The sequence below is a fragment of the Sciurus carolinensis genome, unplaced genomic scaffold (assembly GCF_902686445.1).
Source record: "Sciurus carolinensis unplaced genomic scaffold, mSciCar1.2, whole genome shotgun sequence".
NCBI lineage: Eukaryota > Metazoa > Chordata > Mammalia > Rodentia > Sciuridae > Sciurus > Sciurus carolinensis.
This window is the reverse complement of record NW_025920212.1, coordinates 298,810-314,453: the sequence shown is the minus strand read 5'-3', so window position 1 is coordinate 314,453 and position 15,644 is coordinate 298,810.

Below are 15,644 nucleotides of genomic sequence, written 5' to 3'. Positions count from 1 at the left end.
GAGACTCTCCTTTCACAAGATGAGTCAGCACCAAGACAGAGATGGTCTCAGTGCCTACCCAGGCTGCAAGTGCTCCAGCAAGCACAGCTGTCCCTCATGGGGAAGGCAAGTGCAGGAAGAGGGATCCATTAGTGATACAGTGGAAGTAGAAGACCCATGACTGAGAACTGCAGGAAGGGAAGAAGACTTCTCTGGCAAAGTGATTTTGCCCTCTAGCACAGCTAGAGGACACACCGAGGACAGCCATAGCCAAAGGGCTTATTGAGGGTTCAGGTGCATTTCCACCTCGAATCTGGTGGCACTGGCAGCCTCATCTTATCAGTGGAGCAGGAAGAGGAGTGAGACCTTCCAGACATGGACACAGCTGAATCAGGGCTGGCCCACACACCACTTGCTGTCAATCAAGACTCATGAGGTATGGAGGGGGAGAGGGAGAATGAAGGGAGGGAGGAAGGAGGAAAGGCAGTAGCCAGGCTGTCCTTAGGAGTGAAGCCACCCACCACAGGAGGCTCGGCACATACCAGCATCAGGTCTCCCAGACAGAGTTTAAGTCATTCTAGTTACACTTTGCAGGCACAAGTGGAAAGGGTGAACCATGTTCACCAACAGGGGAACTTCAGAGACATTATGTTTAAGTAAAAGACAAACAATACGAGTACAAGGATATGTGCCAAAGCTTGGAAAGCAAGCCGATAGGACTTCTGAAAGAAAGCACAGCAGTCAAAAAGCTTTCTTGATGGGTTGAAAGCAGTTAAGTTGAAGAAAGTCAGTTAGAAAAGATGGGTCTGAGAAAACCACGTGGAAAGCAGCAGAGACAAACACCGGAAGACCCCAAGGACCACCCAACACCAGACAGGAGTCATCTAGGAGCAGCATGCAGGACCTCCTCGGGAGGATGATGCCACCAGGGCCATCAGGGAGGATGCAGAGATGAGCCATCAAGACCTTCCAGAGCCCATGGGAGGTTCAGTCACAGGTTGGGTGGAAGAACTGGGACAATTCACAAGCATGATGATCATACAGAAGTCCACTCCTGCATACAGTACACCATGGAACAGCAGGAAGCAGGGCAGAGTGAGCACCTGGGGAAGGACACCCACTTCAAAGGTCATCATAGCTGTGGAAGCTGGAGGACCTGGGAAGGGCTTCCATGCACTTCACAGGCTGCACCCAGAAAGCCATCTTTCAAATGCTGAGGGACAATAAGTGCTCTGCAGAAACCTAAGCAGAGTTTGAGGGTGAGGGGAAGTCAGGATGGGCAGAGAATTAAAACGTGGTTAGGACACAGGACACGTGCCAGACTGTAGCACTGTGAGCTCCTCTGAAGACCTAGCAGTGCACAGCCCGAGGGCCACTGGGTTTCTGATCAGCATCCACGAAGCAGGAGGCTCTGAAGGGAGGACGTTGACACCATTGTTGTGTGTTAGTGTTGTGATAACTACTAAAGAACAAAAGCATGACTGATAACTGCCGAAGTATGAAGGGATGAGAATAAAATCAGAAGAGAAATTCCAGTGCCTCCAAGTCAAGTCAAGCAGGAAGCAAAGTGGACACACTTGGGGCTCTGCCCTCAGCACATGCACAGCCTCCAGCTCTAGGGGTCAGTGGTCTGCACACAGCCACCTGGGTCCCCTGCTGGGGCTCGCTGTACCTGGGTTGCAAGCTTGTTGAGGGTTCAGGTGCATTTCCAAGTCTGTTGGCTAGTGGGAGGACTGGGGGCCCAGCAGTCCTCATCTGAAGCCCTGGGTCCTTCTGTGGCAGGTTGGGGACAGCTCCAGAGGCTTCCTCAGCCAGGCCCCTGGCCTTCACACACAGGGCAGCCTACTCCAAGACCAGCATAGTCTAAGTCTTACGGAGCCTGCAAGGGGCCCGACACATGGACTATCATGAGCCCAAGCACTTGGAATCCCGCTACCCAAGGCAGAAAGCAGAGCAAGCACAGCAGGAAGGCCAACACAAATCCACACACCAGAAATGGGCATGAATAGCGCCCATCTAATGACAAAATGAGGCCAGGAAGGCATCCCTTTCCAGCTTTCCTCTGCATGATTCTTTTCATACATCTGCATCTTGTGGCACATGTCCTCACCTGCACTGGCCCTTGGGAGTCCCCTACTCTCAGACAGCTCTGAGGTGACTTGGCACAGGCCCACACCATTTGTTCTAGGAATGCCCCAGGGCCTCTGCCCCACTCCTCGTCTGTTGCAAGTGCGTATGTGGTGTGCACATGGTTCATGCTATTTAGTGCGTTCCCTTAAGAAAGATTCCCTAGAGAGGCATCAGCAGGTCAAAGGTTGCAGGTTCGGGTGACCTTGACCTCAGCGAGGATCACTCTGAGGACATTGCAGTCTTCCCTGTGCTGGGTAGCACCATAACTACTTCTGGTGAAAGATTTTGTTTCAGACTTTTGAACACAGTTTTGTCACCTAGAGGGAAACTCATAGGACTGGAGAGTTCCTGCCAGTGGAGGTTTATATCTGGCCTTTACCCATGGAGAAGACTCCCCAATCCCAGGGACTAAGCCGTGTATGGATTTGAGATTTCTGGAGATTTCAGGCCCATGGGCCACAAATTCTGAGCATCCTGCCACCTGCCCAGGGCTTTGGGTCTGCTCTCAGGTCTGTGTGTAGTCTGAGGACTATTGAGGATGAAATCGTCCTGGACCAATGGCCTGTCCAAGGTACAGCAAGAAAAAGCTGGATCTGCTCATGATCTTGAAACTAAATGATAAGGAACAAACACAGAATCGAGAAAGAATCTCTGAGAAATAACAGGGACTCTTCAGCGTTCATGTGACCCAAAGCTACTGTCAGGTGATACCAATGCAGATGCTCTGTAGAAAAAGTCACTCCTTGCCAACCTGAAGGGACAGAGGGATTGAAGAGGAGGCTGAGTGAGTAGCCAGTCTCTTCCGGTCAGTAGAAGTTCACTTCTGCCATAGTCAGTTCTAAGGTAAGGTCTTGCAATTCTGAGAGATGCAGCCCACTGCTAATTAGCCATGGCAGAAGCCCTGGAGCATCACATTAGCCTGAGAACTCTGGAGGCAGCTTGGTCAGGGTCCAACCCGAATCCACCATTTCCAGGCTGGGTGACCTCAAGTGGGCTACAGAGCCCCTTTGTGCCTCCATGAATGCATCTTAGACCCTGCCTAATAGCAGCCCCTCACGGGGCACTTTGGTGATTTGAGAGGAGTGGACACAGAGTGGGCCTGGCAGGTGAGAAGCAGCCCACAATTTCTACGTTATTATATTTTAAATGATTATCAAGGAAACTGACTTAGTGATTAAAGTGCTAGGACACTTAAAGACCATTCCTTCCCCAAGTAGCCAACACATGCTGCCCAGAGAGCTAGCAAGGCCAGCAGGGAGCCCGCCCACTGCTCTCCAGGCTGGAGTGAAAGTCACGGGGACACTACCAGGGGGGACAGGGAGGACACCTCAGGGCCTCCAGTGTAAGCAGGACCCTTAAAACCTGTAGGCGTTAGTTACAGTCTCCATTCAGGCAGTTTCTTTTTTTTTTTTTAACGTAAGGGCTAAGGAGAAGAGGATCTCTTACTGATACTAACTAAAGTGGACATGGTTGCCTGTGATGACCCAGAATGAGGCCCCAGAGGAACTGTTCTCTATGTACCCCTCCTCGCAGCCCTCACCTGGGTAGGGGTTTGTCTTTGTCTAAACAGGATTGCTCAACCTTGGCACCACTGGCATTTGGGGTCAGATGGGTCTCTGTTGGGGGATGCTGTGTCCTGCGTGTTATCGAGTGGTTAGCAGCCTCCCTGATCTCTACCCACCAGAGGCCAGTAGTGCCATCCCCCTGGATATGACACTTTGAAATGCCTCCAGATATTGTCAAAAGCCCCCAGTGAGACCAACCCAACCCTGGTTGAGGACCCTAGATCTGAAGAACACCAAGGTCCCCAGGGCTCCCAGCTGCCACCTGTACGGGCACCCAGCACACTCTGCAGGGAGAGGTAGCTTTCCTGAGTGCCGTTCGAAAGAGAGGCAGACCCATGGGCTCGGTCATCAGCCTGCATCGAGAGTGGGGGCTCCTGACACAGCACCCAAGTCTCTGATGATCCATCAGATGGCCACTAAAATGCAGAGGATCCGAACATGGCAGTTAACAAAGGTGAAGCAAGAGACACGGAGAGGGAGGCCGAGGGTGAACTGGAGGCAAGGAGGCTGGAATCCTGACTGGCTCACAGGCCATGTCCCCCTGTGACTTGACCTCCTGCTTGTCCCTGTCCATAAAGTGCATGCAAGGACCCCCTGGAGATGGCCAGCTGCTGAGGGAAGGCTGGTGCTGCACGGTCCCAGCCCCTTGGCCATGCCCTCAAGATGCTTTCTGAAGACGCTCGCCAACCTCTGCATTCCAGACGGCAGCATTTGTATAATTTAATTTTTGTCCACCTCATCATTAGGATGGAAGCTCCCCATGGGCAGACCCAGGGTGGATGTGTCCATGGCAGCCTCCCCAGCAGCCTCCCCGGACCTCGAGCACAGCATGCTGCCCAGCTGCTGCTCTGGGTCTGTCAAATGGCCGGAGCAGCACTGGGACACACTTCTGTCTTCAGGGAACCCAATCCTGCCGACAGAGGGGCCTCTACTCCTGCCTGGTGACTGGGGGGAGTGGGGACCACCAGTCTCCCTTCGTGGGAGCTGCTACATGCTAGGTTCTGTGCTCAGTACCTGCAACAGCTGCTGTGTGATCTGTCACCTCACCATGTGGTTGTTGGGCTAGGCAGGGCTCAAGGCTTCTCAGGCTCGGCAGGGAAAGACCTGCTTCCCACTCACCTCTGGGCCCAGGGCCTTGGTGGCATGTCCCGTAGCTCCCTGCCACTTGGGCCCCTCCTTGGGCGGGTGGCTTCATCACTGACAGCACAAGAAAAAGTGTCTAGCAGGACAGAAGTGACAATCTTATGGAGCCATGGATGTGACAGTCCTGAGTTTTGTCACATTCTGTTGAGGGGAACCAAGTCACGGGTCCTGCCCACACTGGTGGCGGGGTCTTTGGGGGCTGGGTAGGGTCTGACTGCCCAGGATCTTCTGAGCCTGGGCTGTCCTAGGCCACAGGACAGGTCTGGTGGCCGTCTGCATGGCTGTCACAGTGACGCTGCCACTCAGTCAATGACAGCTCATCTCTGCTCCACATGGTGTCAGGTAGGGTTGGGCATACGAGGCCGGTCACTGGGTAGCCCAGCAGCCGAGGGGGACAGAGCCAGCTGCAGCTTGGCCAGGTCATGCACCTGGGGTCCGGTCCAGCCTTGGCTGGGCTTCTTGGTCCTCCTGTGCCAGGGGCCTCAGGCTCTCTCCCCACGTGGCGGGTGAACGTGGCTTTCCAGCCAGGGCGGGGGGGACTTCTGACCCCAGCGTAACCCTGGGGAACCTCGCAGCCACACAGCCTCAGAAGGCACACAGTCTCACTTACAGCCATTTTTCTGGCCATGGTGGCTCTTGGCCCAGCCTGGGACTCCAGTAGGAAGCTGGACCACTGGGGACTGTGGGGAAGAGCTGCCCAAACCGGCCTGCCACAGGACGGCTCTGTGGCTGACCTCTGGGAGCCCTGGGGGCAGCAAGGCTAAACTTTCTGGAACCTTCCTTGCACTCTATGGGTCTTAAAGGCCAGATTGTCACCACAGCCTCTCAGATGCTCTGTTCCAGGGAGCCAGAAACCCACACTCAATTTCCTGATAGATCAAAGAGCACCTTGGAAAATCTCAAGACCTTGACGCTTTCCTATTAGCGTTTTGCTGTCAGCGTTGATCCATTTTTTCAAATGAGGGAAACGAATGTCAAATTACACCATAAGCACAAAATGCAACTGTGCACCCCCAACACTTGAAGTGAAAAAAAGAAAGAAAGAAAAAAGTTGAGATTCTGCTGAAGAACAATCTCATTTAGCAGATACTTTAGAATCATGTAGTTATTTTCTTAGTTTTTCTTAAAATCAAAATATGCTTGCGTTACTTCAAGGATCTTATTACTGTGACTAACCAGGAAAGCCTTTGCGTAATGAGCTCTGTGGGTTCTCGTAAGAGTAGCGTGTCCTTTTTATTGGGGAAGAGGAGACATGCTGGGTGGTATCTCGTGTGTGTTGATGTGGAATTTGTATTATTATTTTTTAAAGCTTCACCACTAATATGTTCCCAGACTTGAGGTGAATCGTGTAATGTGGGGGAGGCATTTGGTGCAGGGAGGGGGAAGGTGGTTTGACATGTGGCTGGGATTCTTTCTGCAACTCTCAGTCAAGTTCAAGGCCTAGCTGGGTTCAGAAGTGGTCATCCAGCAGTGAGATCAGGGGAAGGCCTCAATATAGGAGTAAATCTCAATTCTGCTTCTAATACCCAATCTTTGGGGAGGACTGACTTGGGTTGTAACAGTCAGTATGAGCTGGGTCATGCTACGTAACAAACATCCTAGTCATCTCATGATCTGAAATAGGGCAGGTACATCTTGCTCATCTCACTTGTCCCTTGCAAACAAGCATTCCTGTGCTCGCTGGAGTCACTCAGGGACCCAGCTTGAGTGAGTCACCATGGCACAACATGGCTACCTCAACACATCTTCCCATAATCCCTGCAGCTGAGAAAGAGAGGGCTGGAGGGTTTAGTGCCCAGGATGGGATGTTTGGCTAGGAAATGGTGCAATTTTTTTTTCTCATTTTTAATTTGGCACAAACCAGTCACATCATCAGTCCTAAATTCAAGAGAAAGAGGACCTGCGATCCCCCAAGCCCCACCCAAACCCAGGAGGAGAGACCCGGATGTTGATGAATACCACTGATGATGTCTATCACATCACCTTGAAAGGGTGGGGGGACAAGGGTTTGGGGGGCCTAGGATGTTGAGTACCTGAGAGTGGACCCCTCGGGTATGACATTCACCCATTACCAGCATGGCTATCCTTACTGTTTCTGCACCTCTTTATATTCTGCAATGGGCACCCAAAAACCCCTTGCTTAATATTTTCAATAATATTCACTGAGTTTCACCATCAACCTCATCCCAAGCACTTTACCCATGTCACCTCACTGAATCATGAGCATTCTATCTCTGAGAATCCCAGTTCACAGACCGAGCAACTGAGCACCCAGAGAGGTTAGGTGACTTGCCCTTGGTGACACAGCAGTAAACAGCTGTGCTTCCCACTCTGGCCTTGCTTTTTTCTTAATGGGAAAGAGGTTGTAAAATGACTAAAGCAGTTTTGTGGAACTAGACACTTGAGTTAGCTGGGAAAGATCAAGAAGACTCAGGGAACTCTTTGGTGAAAATCTGCAATTCAGAAGTCGCCTGCTTCTTCCCTTCTGCAGATGGAGCTCCATCTGTTTCTAAGTCAGGCATCAGCCCAGGGAGAGCGGGACTGGCTTTCGGGAAGAGCATGATGGGGACTAGGGAGGCGAGACCATGAACTGATGCTGAGCACCGCCAATCTCAGGGTGCAGGAGGTCCTGGAGGTGTGGGGAGGGTCCTTGGTGAGCCTGCCATGGCCAGAGCTGATGCCCATGTTTCCCTGGGGGCCTTAGCCCCATCTGTCCCCTGCTATCTCCAGGGGCCACTCGCCTGCCCCCTTTAACTAGTGCTGAGAGGAAGGGGGTCTTTACAGCTGTGTCCCTGGCCCCCAGCCCTGACTTAGAGCAGCATGACAGAACTCTGCAGCGTGGAGATGTCCTGCACTGTCCCACGTGGTCACCCTCGCCACCCTTGGCTACTGGGCACATGGAATGTGGCTGGCTGAATGGAAGACCTGAATCTGTCCTGTCATTAAATTTAAATCAATTTACATAAAGAGCCACGTGTGACTGGGGCACCTCCTACTGAATGGGGATCCCCCTCCAGCAGCTCACGGGCAACAGGTGAAATGACCTTGAATCACATGGTGAGGAATGAGTTCCTTTCCCTATTGTCTCCTCCATCCTTAGGATCCCAGCCAGCAGGGGTCTTCAGGCTGCGGGTGGGTCCTCACACCTGCCTGCGGCTCCTCACCCTGTGGACAGCAGTGAAGCTGAAGCAGGCCCGAGCCTCTGGGCAAGAGCCTCTGCTCTGTCCCCCCCATCCTTACGGTCACCCTCAGTGTGTGGCAGGAGACACTGACCGCCCACTGGTAATAGTGACATGCACTTTCAACTAAAAAGAAACATATTGACGTGAAGAAGAAAAAAATGAACTCCCTTCAAATGGTGAACAGAGATGAACACAGGGTCCTTAGACAGGCGATGGGTTCTGACATGGCAGGCCAGTGCTCAGATGTCTTTCTAAAGCAGCGTTTGACTTTTTAAAAATAAACACCCAATTTTGCAAGAACTTCAGATTCAGGGAGGAGTTGCTAAGATCATACAGAGAATCCCCACCTTCTCCACGACAGCACCATCCTGACGCTGCCACCCTCTAGACGTATCTTTATTGAAACTAAGAAATGAACCCCTTGATCATCCCTTCCCTGAACTCCTCGGTGGAGTTGGATGGGTTTCTCCACACGTGGACTCTTTCCATCCCTAGGCTCCAACCCGGGCCACTGTGCTGCCTGTGCTCGGCCATCACTCTGGTCTCCCTGCCACCAGGATGCCAGGCCTGTCTGGGGAGGGGATGCTGGAGGTCCCCAGAAAAGTCCCTCACTTCCAACTCAAACTTGTCACAGAGGGTCCCATTGTACAGCGCCCCAGGCTGTGCTTGGGGATGAAGGACTCTCTGTACCCTGCCACGGGGTGTTCCCATTCCTGGCCTCCCAGCAGCTCTGAGCCAGAGTGCCAGCTTGTCCTGGTCTCTATGGCTGGTTTGCTTGTTGGTTCTTGGCCTTTTGAATCTCTCAAGGACAGAGCAAGGTCTCCAGCAGCCCTTTTACTGCTAAGTAAGGGACAGCATGAAGATCTTCCTCTAGAACCTTCTAGAACATCCTCTGCCCATCCTTAACAGAACATGCTGGGTTGGGTGGTGCTACCCTGTTCCCAGTGAAGCAGGGATCCGTCCCCTGGGCCTGGGGATGCCAGGGAGCCCAGGACTGATGGCCCAGGACAGCCTCCCACAGCCAAGAATCATGCAGACCCAGCTGTCAAGGGGAGGCCCCCAAGCGAGGGACTCCAGGCTGTTCTCTCTCCCCTGCATGAAAGCAGCCCAGGATGGGCAGAGCCTGGCAGCCAGGCACAGGCTCCATGATTTGGGTGGGTACAGTGTCACCAAGAAATCTCTGGGCCTTTTCCTTCCCTGGACGAGGACACAAACCTGCGCTCCCATCCTGAGCAATCCAAGGCAGATAAGCATCTGGCTCAATTCCCCAGGATGCTCCAAGGGTGCCTCTGCTCCCCGTCACCCACCCCAACAAACACTGCCACCATCTCTGGCCTGAATGGTGAGGCCGATGCCAATGGAGATGGCAGAGTGGACCGAGCACTTGTGAGAGGTCCGTCCCCAGGGTCTGTTTGCTCACATGGACAGGTTTAAGCATCACGGAAACTCCAGGAGGGTCTGGCTGCCACTCTGCCACTGAGATTCTGGGACTGAGGCCCCCATGGTCAGGGCAACCCAGGTGACCTGCCCCAGGTCCCACCACCTGGAGAGGAGAAGCCCGTCTGCCCACCCAGGCTGGTTGGTCCCAGAGCCAGCTCTGACGCTCTGCCTGTGCCCTTCCTCCCATGTGGCCCTTGGTGCCCCTTCTCCACCCAGCACCAGGCTGAGCTTGTAAAAGTTCAAATGGAGCCCATCTGGGTCACTTCCAGCTTACAACCCTCCAGGGGCTGCCCCTGCCCGAGGACCTCTGGCCTCCCCTTGGCACCTGCCACATTCCCCGGGTCCTCCTGAGGTCTCTGCTCCACTGGGATCTGCTGGAGGCCCCTCCTGAGCCCCAACCCCCCAGGCCAGCCTCCTCCCAGCCTTCACCTCCCCCCCCCCACAGACCTCCCCACAACCGCCCTGCCAGTTCTCTCCTGCTCAGCCTCCTACACCCCGTTTACTTCCCTGTGCACCATCTCACTTGGCTGATGGGCTGACTTCCCTGCACCTGAGTCACCTCCCCACTTGGCAAACACCCAGAGGGGGTGGAACTGGCTCCCCTCTGTGTCTGATTCCCAGAGACCCAGCATGCTGCTTGGTTCACAGTAGGTGATCACCTCCCCTGAAAATCACCAACCTGGCCACTACAATTTCTGGTTCCCATTTTACAGATCAAAAAGTTGAGGTGGAGGGAGGCTGAGCCACTGGGCTACGTGCAAACACCAAGCCTCCCTATGTGGGTGGGAATAGGAGGCCGGAACTGGGCATGCACCCTTGCCTGGTCGGATTCCCCAGGAAAGCCATGGACTAGTTGGAAGAGCTTGGGGCAGGGTCACAGGTCAGGGAGGCACAGGACATGGAAACTGGGGGCTGAATTTGGAGCCTGGAGAAGAGATGGTGGGAGGGGGCGTGAGGGAGACGTCTTCCCATCAATTAACACAGGCCTCATGGAGATGGGAAGCATATTCCTGGCAGAGCAGCCCCTTAATACATCATATCTCTAATCCCTGTGCCCTCTGACTTTACACATAATCCTTCTCTTTTGTACTGCGGCCTAAACCCTTCCTACCCGGACCAGGCATTACATCCCTGGTGAGGTCTGAGCTGAAGAAACAGGGTAGCTGGGAGCAGTCCCAGGGTAGGGTGGTGGGACAACATATTCTCCTAAGTGTTTGACCAACAAAATCTAGCTAAACTCCCTGCCAGCCATGAACTATTCTTCTGAGAGGCCCTGAGCCTCCCAGGGTCTCTGTGGAGCCTCCCAGGCCCCCTCCTCTCCCCTCCTGGCTCCCCTGCCGGAGCCCAGACATGAAGTTGGCCCTGGATTATCTCCATTTCCATATAGAGGGCTGTGTAAGCCAGTTCAATGCATGGACAGTCATTTTGTTCACAACTTTGCAGCAAGCAGGAGCCAAAGCCACTGGGAAATCAGCTATTCAGCCGCCTCATCTCCTGTATGCGCACATCAGTAAATACAGAGGACAGGAATCCGGGCTCCTTTGTTAATTACCATGTTGGCCAGCCAGCCTCACAAGGCTGCTTCCCCTGAAATCTGTGGCAACTCCTGATTTTAAAGAGAGGAAAAAATGCATCCATGAATGTGTTGTGCAGGGGTTGCAAGCTGCCCGGGGCCTCGACTCCCTTGCTGCTGTTCCTGGACCTTGGCAGCGGGGAGTCGCCCTCTGTCTCTGCACCTGCCTTCCCTCCACTCAGAGAGTAGGCCACTGACCCCTCGACCCAGGGAGCACCAGCCGTCTCCAATTCCTGATGCGAAGAGTCCACCCATCCTGTCCCACCTCACTCCACATGCACGCCCCAGTCCCATCCTGCCATGCACATGCACACACACACATGTGCACATACACACATGCACTGCATGCACACACATGCACATGCACACCCACCCTCACACATATACACTCATATCCCCACACATGCACACACACATGTGCACATATACACACACGCACACACATATGTACATGCACATGCACACACACATACACACATAGCCCCACACATGCACATGCATGTACACACATGCGCACATGTGTGAACACATGCACACACATAGCCACACACATGCACACATATGCACATGCACGTAAACACATGCACACATGTGTGCGCACATGCACACACATGCACATGCACACACATGCACACACACATGCACAGTCCACCCCTCCCCACTCAGTTATAGCCCTGGGCGACCATCCCCTGCCCCTGTGGGATGTCTCATGCCCCCATCTGGGTCTCCATCCTCCCCATGACCTCCAGTCTCTCTCCACCCTGACACTCTCCCTGGGACCTCGCAGCACCCCCTGCTATCCCTGAGGCTCCCTGCACCTCCTGGGGCTGGGGAGCTCCCCAGTCCCTGGACACCTGCCACCCACCCCCTGCTGCCAGGGTCCTCTGCCCAGGTGGCACTTTGTCCATCCCCCACACTCGGGATGGAGAAGGGTCCTGAGCCCAGGTGGTAGTGGGGAGAGGAGAGGAGAGAAGGGAAGATGGATAAGGGAATCAACAGCCAGACTAAGAGAGAGAAAAGGAGGGAGAGAGAGAGGGAGAGAGAGAGGGAGAGAGAGAGAGATCAGAACAAAGATAGGCCAGCTGGGGGCCCAGGGATTGGGACTGGACCTACATAGACATCACACCTGTGTCACTGTTCCTACCAGCAGGGAAGGTAGCCATGGATGGAGTGCTGGACTCACATCCAGGGTCTGCCAGGGACCTGGCCCCACCTCTCCTCAGGGCAAATCCCCTGCACCCGTCTGAGGGCCACTTGTCTCAGCTGAGAAAGGGGCCAGGACAGGGCTACCCTGGGCTGCCATCTGGATCTAGTGAACTATCAACTAGGCAGGTGGCTGTGGCAGTGTGGCTCTGCAGACGGGGAGGGAGGTGACAGCTGCCATGGTGCCCTGGAACCTGGCACCCAGTAAGTGCTCAATGAACAGTGCACACCAAAGTCCTCGCTATGGTGCCCGGCGCCTCGGGGACTGAGATGCCCAGGACAGCCCCCATCTGCATCTGCGGGTCCATTCAACCAACCACGGATGGAAGGTACTGCGGGGACAATGTGCTGTGTGCACAGTGCTCTCTGAAGGGTCCTGATGTATTGATCAGGACCATGTGGCCACTGCCCACAGAGCGTGCGCCTCGTATGAGGTGTTGTGAGTCATCAGGATGATCTGACATGTCTGGGAAGAGGAGCGGAGGTTATGTGCCAACGCTCTGCCGTGGACACTAGGGACTTGAGCATCTTGGACGTGGGTATCCATGGCAGATCCCGGAAGCAGCCCCACGGAGGCCCAGGGGCAATTGCAAAGTCTGCTAGGGCACTTCTACCATGATTACAACTTCTGCTACGGACCAAGCCTGGCATACACCAGGGGCTTAATAAAGAGTAGCTGATATCATCCTTCTAACCAAGAAACCCAGTAAAACGGTCCCAGCACAGGACGCCCTGATGCAGGAGGAGGTGACTGAGGACCGTTTGGCCTGGGAGGCTCCCTGGGGCGGGGCCCTCTTGGCAGGGCTCTGCAGGGTGGGTAGGGTTGGATGGCAAGGCTGGGCTGGAGTCTGGCTGATGGGTGAGGCTGGGAGGACTGGACAGGCTGAGGCCATAGGAAGGGTGGTGGAGCCTCCTCTAAAGCTGGGGAGGGTACATTCTGGCTCAGCCTCCCCCACCCCAATGTGCAAAGGGAGTCCTGAGAGGGAGAAGGCCTCTGTGTTTTGTGAAGGCTGAGAACTTGCACTCTGGAGTCAGAGCCCCGGTGCCTTTGGCTCTCGGAGCCCAAGGGTCCTCATCTGTGAGGCAGGGGTGGCACAGGAGTCTCCCATCAGGCTGATGGAAAGAGGAGGCCCAAGGTGGGCATGCCCAGCATGGAGCATGGGGTCAGGCACCAGCAGTGCCAAAGAGGGGCAAACAACTGGCTTCCATCTTGACCAAAGCCCTTCCTGCCCTGGGCCCTGGACGCAACTCTGGGCATTTCCACAGCACTTACTCCCACGGTGTGGGCCTCCCCACCCCAGGCCTCACACAGCCGGAGCCTCTGCAGCCCCATCCCTGCTTTGCTCTGGCTCACCCACTGGCCCTGGCTGCCAGCTGGGTCTGAGGTTCGTCTCGGGGGCCCTGCATTCTGTGATTTTTCCATCAAGCGCATGTCCCAGGGTCAAAACTGTCACCTAGCAGTGCCAAGCCGGGCTGTCGCCCCCAGTGGTTGGATACGCCCACGTGAGCCACTGATCCCTGCATCCACCATGTGATGTCGAAGCCCCTTCCTGCAGGCCCCTAAGTCCTGGGTCCCGTCCAGCCCAGCACCCGTGACCTGCCTTAGATGTTGTCTCCAGGTGTCCCGCTCTGTTCCTCCCGCCTGCCTCCTCCAGGAAGCCTTCCTGGTGCCCAGGAGCCCAGGCTTGAACTGTGGTCCACCAGGTCTTCCAGGCCTTTCCACGTGGGTGGTGCTGCTTTGTAACTGATGGCGGGTCTGCCCGCCGGTCGTGGCTGGCTGACCTTCCACGAGGCTGAGACCTTCTGCCTGGCCTAACTCTTGGGGCCTCCGTGTTCTCATTTGCCTGAGGAGAAATATGGAGCCTCCCTCTCGGGAGCACTGGGCGTAGCGGTGCTCAGGCATCTTAAAGCTCTGCTGAGAGCAGGGCCCCAAGCCGACCTGGGCTGCTGTGAAGCTGTCCTTCTGCAACTGCAGCAGCACCCAGGGCAAAGCCCAGCACACAGTAGGTGCTCAGATAATGCCTGAAGATTCAGGAAGAAAAAACAGGGTGTTCCTAGCTAGGTGGTCTCAGGCAGGGCTCTGAGCCCCTTAGACCTGGCACCTGTGAAATGGGAGTGATACGTGGACGTACCTTGCTTGGGCTCCTTGGAGAGGTAGGTGACGGCCACAGGCAGGGCTGCAGGGCATGTTCCAGAGCATCAGGCCCTCCTACCAAGCACTGCATCTTCCTAGCTGCCCCTTGACGGAGGGCCTCCCATCACCACCATGAAGAACCTGATGCACAGAGAGGTGAAGTCACTTGAACCAAGTCACACAGCAGGAAAGGCAGAGGCAGAAGCTTGGTGTGGGCCCCAGGGCCCCTGCTCATATCCATGTGCTCTGGCCAACAATGATGTCTGTTCCTTCCCACCCCCAAATTTACCCACCTGCCCCAGGGGGAGAGCAGCTCCCAGCTCTGTGTCTAGAAGATGGTTGGGCAGGTACTGGGCCTCTGTGTCCTGAACGTGAAAATCACTTTGCTACCCTGAAAGGCAGGCTCTGGGAACAGCAGGGCAAGGTGCTTCAGATCACAGACTTGGGGGTCAACAGACCTGGGTTCCAGTCCCCACGATGCCCCCACTCTGCTGTGTGCCCTGGGGCAAGTGAGTGTCCCTCTCTGAGCCTGAGTTTCACATCTGAATAACAGGGTAGAAGAAACCACCCTCCTGATAGGGCTGGGATGGGACCTAGTGAGGGAGACCCTTGAGGCCCACAGTGCACCTGTGGCCTCTCCTGGTCCCCCAGCCCATCTTGTCCTGCACGCAGAGGGGCAGTGGAGATTCTGAGAGTGACTAGCAGGCTTCCCGGCTGCCACCCGCCTGGTGTCAGGCGGCATGATGGATCACCTGGCCACACACAGCAATAGCTGCAGACACGCTATTATGCCGTGATTGTCTGCACGTGGCCCGGCTTGGCCGCGCTGCCACAGATAATGGCCTGGAACAAAGATGGCAGCTGTGCGTGGGACAGACCTGTGGCAAGTGAGATAAAGATGAAGGAACAGGCGAGGGGCGGCAGCAGAGGATGTGAAAGGAGCAGGGCTGGGGTACAGGGAGGAGGCCGGGAGGCAGGGAGGCTGGGCATGGGCTCAACCCCGAGGAGACCCAGGTGACATAGTCCAACAACCACGACAGCGTGGATGGCGGTAATAATAATGGCCCCGCTTGGCCAGCTGCCAGTCACACCTTGGTGGCTGGGGTCAAGCTGACAGTCGTCCTTCCCACCCTCACCAACCACCCTGGCTGGGGCCTCTGGGAGTGGGTGGGGGTCTGCATCCAGAGGTCCCCCCAGTAAGGAGGTCCTGTTTCCAGCCTCCAGCCTCTTTCCAGGCTGAGAGAAGGCCAGAGACTGGGAAGGGGAAGGGTTCTTTTTTCAGCTGGGCGGCTCCT